Here is a 16,281-nt window from a genome sequence, read left to right as displayed (position 1 = left end):
TAATTAATTAATTAAGGCAAAAATATTAACCCAGTGATTAAAAAAAATAGCAAATTACCAAATTCCTACTATATTTAGATGTATTTACATTTCTGTAGCATGCCTTCACTGTTAGAGATCTTCTGTGTTAAACAAATTTTATCTTGCCATGTGTCATGCTCTGAAGTGAGGAAAGTAATGGTGGATAATTATGTTTAGGTTGTAAGTGGTGCATCTATTTTTGCAACATAGAGATAAAGAATGATATATCATCAAATTATGTAGAGAGTTTCTTGTCAGATCAGTATGAAATGATAAGCAGGCTTTTTGATCGAAAGGTCAGAATCATTTTAGAATTGGAGGAGGAAGAGTGTATGAGCAACGCTTTCCCCCTCTTACAGCAAGTGCCAAAAATATAACTGAATGAGACACCATTTACTCAGAGCCTGCTCCCATGTAATTTTATATTCTGCACTATCACGTTCAAATGCAAATGCATACACAATATGGGAGAAAATTGTTGGGTTTTTTTTTCCTCAGAGTGGAAGGGTTACATGAATGAGAATAGATCCAGCTTGTTCTCTGAAATAGGAGTGAATGGGGATAAATTTGATATTTTGGCCCCATTACGCTAGTCAATTTCAACCAAATTGTATGGGTGATGGAATCAAAATGAAATTTTCTTACAGTATATTTACAATGAGCCACATATGGTATATGAATCTCAAACCACAATTCACAGATCACAAGACATTGCAATCAGTCTTAAATCCATGCAGCGATGTTCCCAAAGCTGTTTACTCTTTAGAACATTAACAATTTAGCTAACAACCACTGCGGTACATTGTATTCAGAACGAGACCTTTTTTTTTTTTTTTTATCCACGTCACAGGATACCGTGCATGTCCCTTCCTCAGGGATGTAGTAGATCCCCTGATCCATGACTGACAATAGTTCAGTGGACCTGTCATATGACTGTATATTAATGGAGCTTTTTTTTCTGTTGCGTGAATCACACTGATTTTTGTCTATTTTTCAGTAAAGTTCACATATGTGTCTTGGAGAAATCGAGGCTTTAACATCACACTAGAATGTGTCTCAAATGACCTCAAACAATTTCAGTATATACTGAGGGGAAACTACAATTTAAACCTCCCAGCACTTAATCTCAAATCTTACCTCGTCTCAAATGCATCTTCACTTTATTTATAACCATGCTTCTTAGAAATGGAATCGCTTTCCTATCTGCCTCAAAAGCACAAAGTGGAATATGAGTGTTAATAACTAATAACCTGAGTTGATTTAAAGTCCTGTCTTTAATAGTTTACCTTTTTTTCCCCTATAAAATCCCAAAGGCGAACCTAACTAACAGTTGCTTTTTTACATACTCAAAAATTACAAATCAACATCTTTCATTTGAAGTCTTGTGACAACTTCTGTCAGTCTGCCAAATGTTAGAGCTTAACAAAGAGAAAGTTTGGAGGAAAAACTAGACCAGCAAATGGCCCAAACCATACTGTACCACTTTGTCTCTCAGACATAGTGATGGTTCTGTTATGACTTGGACTTATATGGCTGCTAGTGGAACTGGCCCACTGGCCTTTTTTTGATGTGAATTCATTGTCTGGCCAATTGCATCAAGACAGTGAATTCAGGGGTATATGCTAAGATTCAGCATCAAAATTCATTGAACAATTTTCATCATGTAGAAGACCGTTGATCCTAATCACGAATTCAGAGTAACCAAAGAGCTTCTGGGGATGATAAAGTAGAAATCTTTGACTGGTAATAATCTGATTTTATTCTGACTGAGATGCATTCCACTTGCGGAAGCATAAACCTGAGGCGGAGGGATCCTATACCAAGCAATAGCTGAAGGTGGCTGCACTGAAGGCCTGTGAAACCACCATCATTTAAAGTGCTGATGTCTGATAGTCCAAGATGTCAGGCAGCTGTAGAGTCTGAAAGATTTTCCACAAATTTTTAAATATAATTTGACGTTATGTGTCGCCATCCAATTGCTTTTTGAACTTCTAAACTTCGGGCATTATGCATTAAAAGGGCTCCCAAACAGTTTTTTTTTTTCTATATTGAAAACTATTCAAATTAAAGCAGAGACTTGACACTTGAAAGGACACTCCGTTTTTTTATGTCAAAATTAATTTGCCGAAGCACAGAGCCTGAATAGCAAAGTGTACAGTCTGGACCATCGCTCTGGCTAAATGGTACAGAAAACTCTCCAAGCATGACCAACATGAATTACTGTAAACACTGCATATGCAGTATATAAAATAAAGCAGTACGGTATTATGGATAAACAATGGGCCGTTTGAATGGCTTAAACTGAGTTGACTTATTTCTTTTTTACCTCTTATGAAATGAGACTGTACCACTGCCTAAACACAATATAATTAATCATCTAAAAAGGTTTTTATCATGATCATTACATAATGAAAGAGTCCATTTTAATTTACATCTTTCCCTTTTACTGATGCCAAAGCCTCCCTCATGTAACCGGTGGCCAAACTACTGTCCAGATGAAATAATTGAATAATAAAAGTGTTTACAACATCTCTATCATACTTAATCATATTAAAATACATTGTATTGCATCAGACAGGCCTGACTTGAATTTCATTGAAGTCAATGACTACAGATTTTGATTCCCTATTAAAATATTTATTAAGTCAGTTTCTGAAGGAAACACAGAGGCAAATTACAGTTTCTCACATCTTCATATTTAGAAATATTCTGGTAGGACTGAGCAAAGGCTCAGAAGAGCCTTTGCACCATATTATATGAAATCACATAGCAGGCTGTCCGTTCCCTTGTGTGACTTTGCTAATGAGTTATTCACGCTTGTAAAATGTTGATTAATTGAACTGTCTCTGACCACATAATAAAGCACATGAACTCTGATTCAGGGTGACTTTCTCCTCCCTAAATTAGTTATTATTTTCTTTCATGATTATATTTCATAAAGCGAGCCATTGTGGTCCCAGTTTTATTCCCAGTGTAAAAAAATAAAAGGCTCCCAATTGTGGCACTCTTGCGGAAATCAATAATCATGATAAAGACAGTTATACCAAGGCATGGCCTAGACAAATATAGGTGAGATGGCACAGATGTAGAACAAATTAATTTGTAATCAAACATGCCCTTGCATGAGAAGAGTGGCTCTGCAGGGAACCAACATGACCAAAGTGGAACCCCTGCATTTCTAAGTGTCCCAGAAGATGTGTGGTAAAAACGGGAGATTTTTAATTCAAACACTGAACAGCCAGGTTGTGTGATGTAATACTATTAATTCTGTGAGGAAAATGTGCCAGCTGTCAGTTGAGATTTCAGTGTAGTGTTCCTAATAATTATCACTGTATCTGGTTTCATTAAGCCATTGTAGGCTTGGCCACCCATGCACCCATTTTTACATTATGCTGTCACATTTGGAAAACATCTGATTTGCCTCAAATGAATTTTGCAGTGTGGCTATGGTATAATTTGTTGTCTTAGACTCCTCCATCCTACGATATAAACTCAACAGAGATCTGAACTCGACACGATTGAGTCTACGTGAACAGACAGAAGCAGCAACAACAGCTCATCTCCAAAGATGAACATTATCTCCAATTTAAGATTACCAAATTAACTATTGTTAACCAAATTATCTATTAGCTCCACCAGTCTGACAAGAGACATGGATTTTATGATGACTGCAGATGGTTATGCACAGAAATTAATGCTTGTTTGTGAGGCAAGACAGCCCACATTGTTACTGTGTGTTCAAGGCTGTTTAATAACTATTTGTCAGACTCTGTGTGTGACATGTTTTTAGACTTTTAGTGTGGGAATCAGTGACAGCTGATAGAGCAGCAGACTGATGGCTTTGGCGGGTATATGTATCATGTTTTCTTAGAATTCTCTAGAAAGGGAAAAAAGTGATGCTGTTTGGCTGATTGCACTTATTAAATCCTGTATTGACACATTCATTTGGAGGGAGACTCTACCAGTTTACCTGCACTCATCGCTGTTTAGCATTTTTGCATTAATGTGGTACACCTGGAGGATATCCTGTATCTGGTCCATTTTGAGGAAAGGGGATGCAGTAGTTAGAGTGATGCTAACATTAAACCCAAGTTATTTCTCTCTACTTGTAAACCAAACTTCCCTGATACAGATTTTAGAAAATCCTGTTATTGTTACCATATAAAATTCTGGCTTTACTACCTCATGTACAACTGATATCCTGTTGAACATCCTTGTTGTAAACAGATGAGACTAATATGAGCATATCCTCATCAACTCTAACCATAACGTATCTGGATTTTTGTAGCTGGAAAGTCAAAGAACATTATCACAAAGATTGCATGAGAATAAAGATGTCAGGAAGAATCAGTTTGCAGCAGAGCAAATGAAGGGGACTAGTGCAGCACTACATCTTTGGACATTGTTGAAGGTAAAATAAATAATACTCTCAAGAGACTGACTTACTACAGTTATTGCTTGTTTTAAAACTTGATTTTCCAGATAGGCATTTCACTGGGAACACTGTCTAAAACTGAATTTCCTGGAATTTTTCTATATTGTTATGGACCTGTTTATAAAGTCACTTCAAAAAGTATTCTCTAATGATTAGAGTGACAGCAGCACAACTTCAGAGACCAGGTAAGAGTTTAAGCATTTTACTGAGGTAAAGATGGGTTCAGTACACACACACACACACACACACACACACACACACACACACACACACACACACACACACACACAAAAAGGTGTAGACTGAGGCAAAAAACATAGGGACAGAACTGGGTTAAATATATGAGGATGCTAACACTAATAGACTGCTGGAACACTAAGAACATATCTGATGATCGGACAGAGGAAAAATGCAGTTTAAATACACAGGGGAGACGGTTACATGTTACGGTGGAGTAGGCAGTCGTGCAGGAAGGTGATACAGGAGGGCAGCAAGGAGGTGGACTCATGAATCATGCCAAACGTTCACATATCCAGGCCATTTTCCTTTTTTTAAAAGCACACTTTTTTAGTGTTTAATTTTTAAAAGACTAAAGTAACACATCTTACTGATCTGCACTCCATAACTCACAATTAGAAAGTAAAATTAAGACAGCACCTGAGATTTCTCATTTACAAATTATATCGGCTCCTTAATTAGGTACTTTGTAAACTTTTTATCAGACATTCCCACATTGTCTTTTTACTCAAGTCTTCGTAGGCTTTAGACCTCGAATTAGGCAGTTTATTCAATTTTTCCCGACTGATACATCAGCATCCTTGGAAACTTGCAGCTTTGGGTCTTTCCAGAAATGTTTAATCTGGGCTTTATTTGGGCCTCTCAGAAGTAAACAGACTTATCTCTATTTGGGGGGGGGCCACATTAGACCGACCAGTCTGTGTCCCCCATTGGTGAGCTGCACACCCGTAGTATCATGCTGACACCGTCTTGCTTCACCCAAATATTTCAGTTTCTGGCTCAGTGGATCAAAGCATATTTTTTCCTCATGCTTGGATTTGTTTAAAAAGCTTGTACTCATACTCATGATAAATGATTTATTGATGGAGTCTTGTTGACATGGCCGTCCTTGTGTCAGGTTATTTTCTCTCTGCCGAGAATTTCTGAAACTCTGTCAGAGTGACCGTGACTGCTCTTGGCTTTTACTCTGACAAAGTATGTAGTTGCTAGGTGCTCCTGTGACTACTCGGCTTCAGAATTTATTTTATACCCTTCCCCTAATGTGTGCTTCACAAATTCATTGTGCTATTTTTTTTCCATTTAATTAGCCACAGTGGGACTCTAATTAAGTTCTTGACATATCTCAAGGATTATTGAAGCAAACAAGATGACCACAATTTGTAGATCCATGGGGTGTGATTGTTGTTAATAAGACATTTTGTTTTTTTGTGAGCTTATAGGTTATTGATTAGACATTAATGTACATTACATACATTAAAAATGAGTTTTTATCACCATATAGTGTGATGTCTCAAAAATGCTAAATTTGGGTGCTGCTATAGCTCTTCTGGTTTAGGAGATGACTCATATTCTAAAAGGCAACATGGGCGTGGGTTTGATTCTGCCCCTGACCGTTTCCTGTGTGTCACCCCCCCCCCCTCTCTCTCTCTACTCTTCTTTCAACTCTTGACTGTTCAGTCCACTAAAGGCTAAAAAAAATTAGAAATTAAAAATAACCGATTTATGTACAAATGTTATATGTATTTATAAATCTTATGATTTTAAAGCAAGCAATGCTCAAAGACAGTGCAAACATTCAAATCTGCTAAGCAGTTCAGTGGGGTTCTCTGAAGACAATGTGGCTGACAAGGCTAAGGATATACAGAGCTCAAAATTCAACTGATAATGTTGGTGTGAAGCAGGAAGTGGGGTTTTTTTGGCCTCTGTTTTGTATTTGTGTCTACAGATGTGTTTGCCAGAAGTTGGCATATGTCACTCTTGTCATGTTGAGGATTCTTCATAATCCCACTACCTCTGTTTCTGCACTTTGAGGTGCAGTGGGGAGTGTGGATCTTGTGGTATGATCTCTGTAGTGTGGCTTTATGGTTCTGAATCAAGCAATTTCAGTAGCAGTTAGCGATGCTTTCCACAACCAGCTCCAAGGGTATGCTTACATTTAGTAAGAGGTTGTTGGCTATATACACAGTACCTTGTCATTCATCAGTGATGTGAACTGGCATTCCACTGCAGCATCAGCAGCAATTCTTTCTCACCACATATCAGCTTGACAGAAACACATTGTGTTTACCCTAGAAATAATTTTTTTTTTCCTAATTAAAATCTAAATGAGTAAGATTTACATTTATTTGGCAAAAAAGATTATATTTCATCATATGGCTCTGTAATAAAATAAAATGAAAAGCAGTTCAGTCATTAATCTGTTAACATTTGCATTGGTGTTTTGTGGGTTTTAAAGAAAGCTACAGGAGATTTGCGGATTAAACTGCTGAGACTTTACCTTCACAAGATGAAGGACGCAAGTGAACAAGTGTGACAGAGAGACAGAAAAAGTAAAAGGATGCGTTCTGACAATGGAAGGTAGAGAAAAGGATGGTGAGGTGAGCCTGTGCATGCAACAGAGCGAAAGATCCTCTGAAAATCCTGTTGTCCATGATGCAACACTTCTTTATTCTTCTAGTTTAAGTGCGTTCATGATTTCAGAGCAGATAATCACTGAACCTTTGTGTGATGAAACTTAGTTCAAAATTAGTCAGATCTTGCGATCTAACCTCGTCACACTTGCCAAGCTGGCATTCTAAAGCACAGGAAATCTTTCCAGTAGTATTTATAACATTACACTAGCAGGACATTCCTTTCTGGGTATGATTGCTGAGATGATGCATGTATCCTAACAAGGTCAAAAATTATTACTGGCCTTATTTATTTATGTATTATTGTTTCAGATGTGTGAAAAAGAATGTATTGCATACCGCATGATATATACAGAGAGAGACCTGAAGGGGGAAAAAAAAAAAACAAAAAAACTGCTGCTCCTAATGTGGTCATCCATCACCTGTCTGAATCACTGCTATCATAAATCATAACACTGAAGCACAGATAAACATGCATGTGCATACACTTACATAAATATGCGTACGCTCTGAGATATTTCATTAGGGATGTGCTCAGTTTGCTCCCAGCCACAAATCACTGAATCGGATGTGCTCAGGGAAATCTTTGAGCTCTACATTTAGACCATGAATTAGATGCCTTGCTTAATTTGTACACACGGAAAACTGCTCTCTCTCTCTCTCTCTCTCTCTCTCTCTCTCTCCTCTACTCTCTCTCTCTCTCTCTCTCTCTCTCTCTCTCTCTCTCTCTCTCTCCTCTCTCTCTCTCTCTCTCTCTCTCTCTCTCTCTCTTCTCTCTTCCAAATGATAGACAGAGCAGCTTACTCTCACTTCCAGCTGTACTGGCCCATTTAGATGTGGCATCCTTGTTTCTAATAAATATATTTACTTAGAATTATCCAATCAAAAATCTGCCTAGAGACAGTTTTGGAGTGGAGACTTGGACTTAAACCTCACCCAATCTTGTTGCTATTCTCTTAGATATACAGTATTGTGCAAAAGTCTTGAGCCACCCCTTGTTACCTCTGCCCAAGGAGGTATGTTTTTGGTAGCATTTGTGTGCGTGTGTGTATGTCACGCTGTTTGTAAATACAATAACTCAAAAAGGTTTGAATGAATTCTGATAAAACTTTGTAGGGTGTAGAGTGGGGTCATGTTAATGAGCCATTAAAATTTGGCTTACAACCACTAAGGTCTTCAAGGCCAACTTCATGATTTTGAAAACTGACAAAAAGCCTCATAACTTAGAAACTATGATTTCTACATTTTTGTGTTTCATATTGTCAACATATAGGAAGTACAGTATAAAGATTTAAAAGTTCATGTCACATTTGACCTCTGACCTCTCATTCAGGGTCAATAGATTGACCTGCAGGTTAAAGTGACTATATAATGCTATACAGAGCTATTTCTTACTGCCACTGCTTGTATTGTATATATATGGGGATTCTAAATATCACATTAATTCTTCAAAGTCAAACTTTCAGAAAACTTTAAACTTATGCTTAAAATTGACTGCCTTTGTATGTATTGGCAGCATTTAGGAAATTATTCTGGTATATGGGGATTCTAAATATCACATTATAGTTTTCATCCAAATGTCACATTTGACCTCTGATCTCACTTTTACATTTCACATCTGCCTTTTTTCAAGTTGACCCCAAAATCGTAATATCTTTATAGAAAGTATTGTCAAAAGAAAGCAAATGAGCTGCCTAGTTAGGAATATACTGTAGCATAATATTATATGATAAGCTCAAGTTAATCATGAGTAGTTATTTACAAATCAACACCTAATATCTATTACCTATATATTACCTATATAATGTTTGTGCAAAGTAAACATCTTTCCTGCTACCATTATCTGATTTTTCTGCACTACAATCCACTTAAAATATGTTTTAAAAAGAACAAAGAAAACACATTTGATATATACAAAATACAATTCTACTCCCTTCAGAGTAAATACTGCCAAGAGGGTGAGCTTGTTCACCCTCTTGAGCTTGTTCACATTTCTTCAGTTGAATTTATGAAAAATGCAAAAGATAACACCAACAAACTGGACAAGTAGAGGATGAAAGAAGTGATAAGCCTACAGCAGATGATCAGTATCTGAAAGTCATGTCCGTAAGAAATAGGAAAAAATCCAGCAAAGACCTGCCACACAACCCGAGAGATCCATCGGGCCTTCAGTTGGCCCATCTACTGTTCACCAAACCCTGGTCTCATGGCCGCTGTCAAGATGCCTTTCTTATGGAAGATAAAGAGGGAGAAGAGGCTGAAGTAGACAAAATTACAGAAAAACTGGACTGAAAATCAATGGCAGCAGGTCTTACGGAGTGATGAATCCAAATTATACATTTTTGGTTCAAATGATAGTGTTTGTTGTGTTTTGTGGCTGTATTTCAGCCAGTGGTGGCATCTGATTGGCAACAACTTCATTTTTCATCATGAGAATGAAAAACATGCTGCTGATGCATTAAAAGCATACCTGGATAGTGTTCCATTGTGTGTTTTTCTATCAGTTATGGATTGGCCTCCGCAGAGCCTGAACCTCAGCATTATTGAAGCAGAGTAGGACCATCTTGACAGAAAAAGGAACCACAGGCAGCCAACATCTGAAGAAGAGCTTTGAAATGTCGTCCCAAAAGCTTAGAGAAGTATACAACTGCTTAAGAAAATTACAAGAAAACTTGCTCAAGAAAGTTCAGGCTATGTTGAAGAACAAAAGTGGTCATAATTAATATTGATTTTCAAGCTTAGAATTACAACTTTACAATACAAACTCTGTTTTCGCCTTATATACAGTTTCCCATTTATGCTTGCATATGTTTCAATCAATCAATGCACCCAATTCCCATTTTCCTGTAAAAAAAATTTAAAGAAATGAGTGGCTCAAGGTTTTTGCACAATACTGTACATAATACAAAGCATATTAAAATAAGAAACTCTTTTAATGACTGAAGTTTGCTTGTTGCATACATACAATGTATAGACTGTATCTGCGGATGCTGTGAAGATGTATTATTCATTGAATTTTCTCCATACATTTTGTGTCTGTTTTTTTTTTTTTTCCTTTGATCCACTACAGCTTTCTGAATGCTGTCATTGCAAAGTTTAACTGAAGTCATAAACTATTCCTGCAGGCAAAATATTGCTCTGGCTGTCAAGATTTATATATTCATGCTTTCAACACAAATATTAATCTTAAGTAACCAACATATTATTTATGTGAAATCATTTCTGTAAGAAATGGAAATACACAACCCAATAATTATTCTTACCTTATCCTCATACACTGGTCAGGTATAACATTATGACCACTGACAGGTGAAGTGAATACCTGTTAGTGGGTGGGGTCTGTTAGGGAGCAAGTGAACATTTTATCCTCAAAGTTGATGTGTTTAGAATCAGGAAAAATGGGCAAGTATAAGGATTTGAGTGGGTTTAATGGCTAGTATATCAGAGTATCTCCAAAAACTGCAGCTCTTGTGGGGTGTTCCCGATCTATTAAAAGTGGTCTAAGGAAGGAACAGTGATGAACCAGCAACAGGGCTAAAAGTGCCACCCATGGGCATGTGAGCATCAGAACTGGACCGTGGAGCAATGTGAGAAGGTGGCCTGGTCTGATGAATCACATTTTCTTTTCACATGGATGGCTGGCTGTGTGTGTGTGTGTGTGTGTGTGTGTGTGTGTGTGTGTGTGTGTGTGTGTGTGTGTGTGTGGTGTGTGTGTGTGTGTGTGTGTGTGTGTGTGTCGCTTATCTGGAGAACACCTGGAACCAGGATGCACTATGGGAAGAAGGCAAGCTGGCAGAGGCATTGTGATACTCTGGGGAATGTTCTGCTGGGAACTTAGGCCATCCATGTGGATGTTACTTTGACATGTACTGTACCACCTACCTAAGCATTGCTGCAGACTATGTACATCCTTTCATGGAAACAGTATTCCCTGATGGCTGTGGCCTCTTTCAGCTGGATAATGCACCCTGTCACAAATCAAAAACTGTTCAGAAATGGTTTGAGTACAACAATGAGTTTGAGGCGTTGACTTGGCCTCCAAATTACCTCAGATCTCAATCCAGTCAGGCATCTGGGGATGGGCTACCCAGTCTGATCCATGAAGGTCCCACCTCACATCTTGCTAACATCTTGGTGCCAGATCCCACATCACACTTTCAGGGATCTAGTGGAGTCCATGCCTTGATGCGTCAGTGCAGTTTTGGCATTAAAAAGGGGTCAACACAGTATTAGGCAGGTAGTCATAATGTCATGCGTGATTGGTGCATGTTTCTAGGTAATAAACACTGAGAACAGCAAGTCACATTTAACAAACCTTGCTTAAATTAAATTGGTACCTAAATTAGTTCTTTAATGGATGGATTTTGTCAGACCATTAGTAGGGAGTCTTTTATATTACCTTCTATTTCCATTGAACACTGTCCGTGATGTCAGAGAGGATCCTAATTACTCCAAACCAACAACTACAGACATCTTTGTTCACAGTGGCTTCCATGTTGTCATGTTCATGCAGAATTAACATTGCAATTTATTAACCAAGAAGTACTATTTATTCTTAAATAATAAGAGGGCTGAGTATTTGTTTGAGTCAGGGCTTTTTGTAAGCATTTGTGTTGTAGAGCCCAAGAGCTTATATGGGCATTAGCTCCCGAGAAAGAGCTTCCTTGTTTAATTGTTTTTGTGTTTTGTTTTGGGGTTATTTTGTATTTTTTTTGTCTGGATTGTGGTGCTTTAATTTACCTCCCTTGTCTGCATAGCAAGTGAACATTAGGGCTGTTTCATTCACATACATGAACGCGCAAGAGGAGCTTTTTTCATACATAAACCTTGTTATGTTAATAACTTCAATTTAAACTATATCAGTTGTCTCGTTAACTATATTTTTCACAACTGACATAGTTCATATTGTCTGCCTGCCTTTGATGGTCTTTAGGGAAAGAAGGAAACATGCAACTTCACACAAACAGGGCGGGGAATTAGAACAGGGTAATTGGTGCACTGAATGGAGTAAGAAGCTCGTGATCCTTTTGAGTGTGGCAGGCATATGTCTGTGTTACTTCCAGCTGTCCTGACTGAGAGCAAGCTAATTACATCATGTTTGCACTATGCTAATTAGTGTCCTAATTAAAAACATAATGGCTTTAGAAGGGGGTGGATTAAAGTAGGTTCAGCTCTGGACATGTAACCTGTGTTCTTAAAAAGACCAGGATTTAGTCTTGAAAGTGTTCACTTGTTCAGTAGCATGCCTAATTAACATAAGACCAACATTTATAATTATGCTGTTTTTAATGATTATTAGTGTTTCTTGTATTTGTTTAGTTTTTTTCATACAAATAAATGGATTTAAATTCATTTTCTCATAGTCTTTATCTAGACACAAACACAGTATTTATTTACTTGTAAGTAAAGTTTATTTACACAAACATAAAGTTTCAAAACATCCATCCATCCATTCACTTCCGCTGATCCTGTCGAGGGTTGCAGTGTGCTTAACAAGAAGTTGAGATAAATAGTCGAGCTAGTCAACTTTGTGTTCTGCATGCAAATATGAGAATTTTAAAACAAATTCTAAAATCAGCTGGGAGCCAATGTCAAGAGTATAAAATAGGGTTAATGTGAGCTTGCTTGCTAGAATATATGAGGAATCTGGCTGCAGGATTTTGCATAGCTTGGAGGCGTAGAAATATGTTTTATCATCTGGTAAATACGGCATTGCAATATTCTAGACATGATGACAGAAATGCATGAACAATTTTCTCCAGTTCAGCAAAAGAGACTATAGCTCACAATTTAGAAACGTACCTTGAGTGAAAGAAACAGGAGTGCCAGATAGATTTTACATGTGAATCCAAACCTACAGAAGAATCAAATATTACGCCGAGATTATGAACACTGGACTTCACAGATGAGCAGAAGGAAGCAATCAGTTGACTGATTTTTGGATGTATTTCAGGAGGACCTATAATCATGGCCTCAGTTTTGTTGGAATTTAGAACAAGGTAATTGTTAGAGAGTCACTCACTTATCTGGGATAAATAGTCAACTAAGGTAGACAGCCTATCCAGCTGTTGAGCTTTAAAAGACCTACTGTATACATTTGAAACTGATAAGGAACTGATATGAACTGGAATATACAGACTGAGATGTTGGCAAAAGGAAAAACATAAAAGGAAAATAACAATGGGCCCAGGATTGAATCTTGCAGAATTCCACAGGTTAGAGAAACTGTACTAGAGGAGAACTTGCCCGCCCTAACAAAAAAGGAAACCGGACAATCTTTGGCTAATGTATGTACAATGCATCTATTAGGGCTATCAGCATATATTATAAGTCTGGTTTCATAAAGGTTAACTGAGTACTATCTACCCCCTGTTCTGACTTTGACACACAGTATGCAATATGTGTCAAAGTCAGAACAGCTGTGCGCCGTAGGCCTAGGTGCAGCTCTGGCTGCTTCAGAGTTCAGATGCATGAGCAGAGAGAGAAACAGAGAGAGATGGAATGACTAAGCTTACCTTAATTAGGGAACATGTATTAGTTGTCTTTTTAGCTCTTTTTTTCTAGTGGCTTTTTTAGACCATTTTTATACATGTAGACTAATATGTAAACTAGCTTTAAAAAAAAAAATCTTAAAAATACTTGAAAACAAGGGAATTCACAACCCAACTTTCGTCCAGACTGAGCTTTATGCTCAGAGCTGAGGTTACAAAATACTCTGAGATACTAGTTATCATATTTGTTTACTTGTTTGTAGGTACAGTTAGGTCCATAAGTCTTTGGACATTGACAGTTTTTGTAATTTGGCTGAAGGAATATAGAAGCTGTGGATACTGCAAAATGCTGGATTTTCTCTTTTTAGATGCTCTGTCAGGCCTTCACTGCCGCCACCTTCAGTTGCTGTTTGTTTGTGGGTCTCACTGTCTTCAATTTTGTCTTCAGCAACGGAAAAGCATGCTCTGTTGGGTTAAGATCAGGTAACTGACTTTGCCATTGAAGAAAATCCCATTTCTTTGCTTTGAGAAACTCTTGGGCTGCTTTCACAGTACACTTTGGGTGATCATCCATTTGCACTGTCCTGAGAGTATAGCCCTGTAGAAAATTCATCCTGCTACTTCTATCAGTAGATGATGTGGTAAGCTTCAGGTAATAAGCCGTTACTTTTCTTCTTTATACGTATCTCTTCTATACTTCTGGTACAAGTTAATCTTGGTTTTATCTGTCCAAAGATATTTTTACAAAACTGAGCAGACTCTTTTAGATATTTTGTGGAAATGTCTAATATGGCCATTCATGAATGTAACCAGTGGTTTGCATTGTGTTGTAAATTCTGGACTCTGTTCCAGTCAGTGAAAAGTCTCTGGCTGGGGTGGATATCCTTGCATCCCCTCGTCTTGCTGCCTGTATGTTGGAATGTTTGCCAGTGGATGAGACGGTAATTTCCCTGTGCCTTCAGGCCAAGGAAAGAAAAAACCTTTTGCAGACAATGACTGAACCCATGGATATTGCAAAATGCTGGATTTTTCTCCTTTAGATGCTCTGTCAGGCCCTCACTGCAGCCAAATTCAGTTGCTGCTTGTTTGTGGGTCTCGCTGTCTTCAATTTTGTCTTCAGTAACTGAAAAGTGTGCTCTGTTGGGTTAAGATCAGGTAACTGACTTTGCCACAGGTTGATGATTGATTTGAAATTGTCTGCGGTCTGCGGCCTTATGTTCTGGATTCTCAGGTGAAGAGAGGAGCTGAGCTGTCTACTGAGCACCACCTGGTAGTGAGTTGGAGTAGGTGGGGGGGGGGGTTGGGGGGGGGGGGGGGGGGTGCTGGACAGATCTGGTGCACCTAAACGTATAGTAAGGATGCACTGGGAACACCTGGCAGAGGCCTTAGTCTGTGGGTCCTTAACTTCCATGTCTAATAGAACATCGACAGCATTCGAAGGGAGGTTGAGGACATGGAGTTTGAATGGACCATGTTCCGGACCTCTATTGTTGAGGCTGTTGCATGGAGCTGCAGCTGCAAGGTGGTTGCTGCCTGTCCTGGTGGTAATCTCCTAAGTAGATGGTGGACACTGGAGTTGAAGGGAGCCATCAAGCTGAAGAAAGAGTCCTATCAGGCTTGGTTAGCCTGTGGGACTTCAGTGGCAGCTAACGGGTACCGGCAGGCCAAGCAGAATATGACTTTGGCAGTAGCTGAAGCAAAAATACGATTGTGTGAGGAGTTTGGTGAGACCATGGAAAGACTTTTGGACAGCCTCAAAGTGATTCTGGCAAACCGTCAGGTGACTCAGGAGGGGAAAGCGGTGCTCTGCTCACATGGTGTATAGTGCGGGTGGGGCGTACTGATTTCAACTGAGGATGTAGTTGGGCAGTGGAAGGAATACTTAGAGGACCTCCTTAATCCCACTGACAATCCTTCTGTAGAGGAAACAGAGACTGGGGATGAGGGCGACGACTTGACTATTACTGGGGGTGAGGTCACTGAGGTAGTTAAACAACTCCTTGGTGGCACAGTCCCTGGAGTGGATGAGAGTCACCCTGAAGTTCCTGAAGTCTCTGGATGTTGTGCTGTTGTTTTGGTTGGTATGCCTCTGTAACATCACATGCAGATCTGGAGCAGTGCCTCTGGATTAGAAGACTCCATGTCCAAGAAGAGGGACTGGAGGGTATACACCAACTATAGCAGGATCACAGTCCTCAGCCTCCCCGGGAAGCTCTGTGTCAGGGTTGTGGATCCTCTCAAGGATATTCAAGTGTACGTGGGAGTTTGCCTATAAAGTATCAATTATAAATCCTAACTAGTGAGCAAGAATATGGGCTATACAGGTGTATGTGGGAGGATACACGTGTGTGTGTGTGTGTGTGTGTGTGTCTTTGTGTGAGTGAAAAAGATGATATAGAAAGTGAGAAAGCAGCAGGCACAAACCCACAGAGGTGGAGGTTATATAGTGGGTCAGTGTGAAAGTTAAGAGACAGAGGATTTTGGAGCTAGACCGGAAACTTTGGATTCACTAGGTCTGAAATTATTGTAGCGGCTTTCTTCTGACACTGAGGGCCAAATGCTGAAAAAGCAATTGCACATCAGTGAACAGAGACGAAAGAAAGAAGCAAATCTAATATGAAGGCACTTCACAGCACATAGAAAGCTTGCTCAAAGGTTGGATTAAAACACCTGGCAGTTCATGATT

Source organism: Archocentrus centrarchus, chromosome 12 (genome assembly GCF_007364275.1).
Source record: "Archocentrus centrarchus isolate MPI-CPG fArcCen1 chromosome 12, fArcCen1, whole genome shotgun sequence".
In the NCBI taxonomy this organism is placed as follows: domain Eukaryota; kingdom Metazoa; phylum Chordata; class Actinopteri; order Cichliformes; family Cichlidae; genus Archocentrus; species Archocentrus centrarchus.
This window is presented reverse-complemented; position numbering follows the sequence as displayed.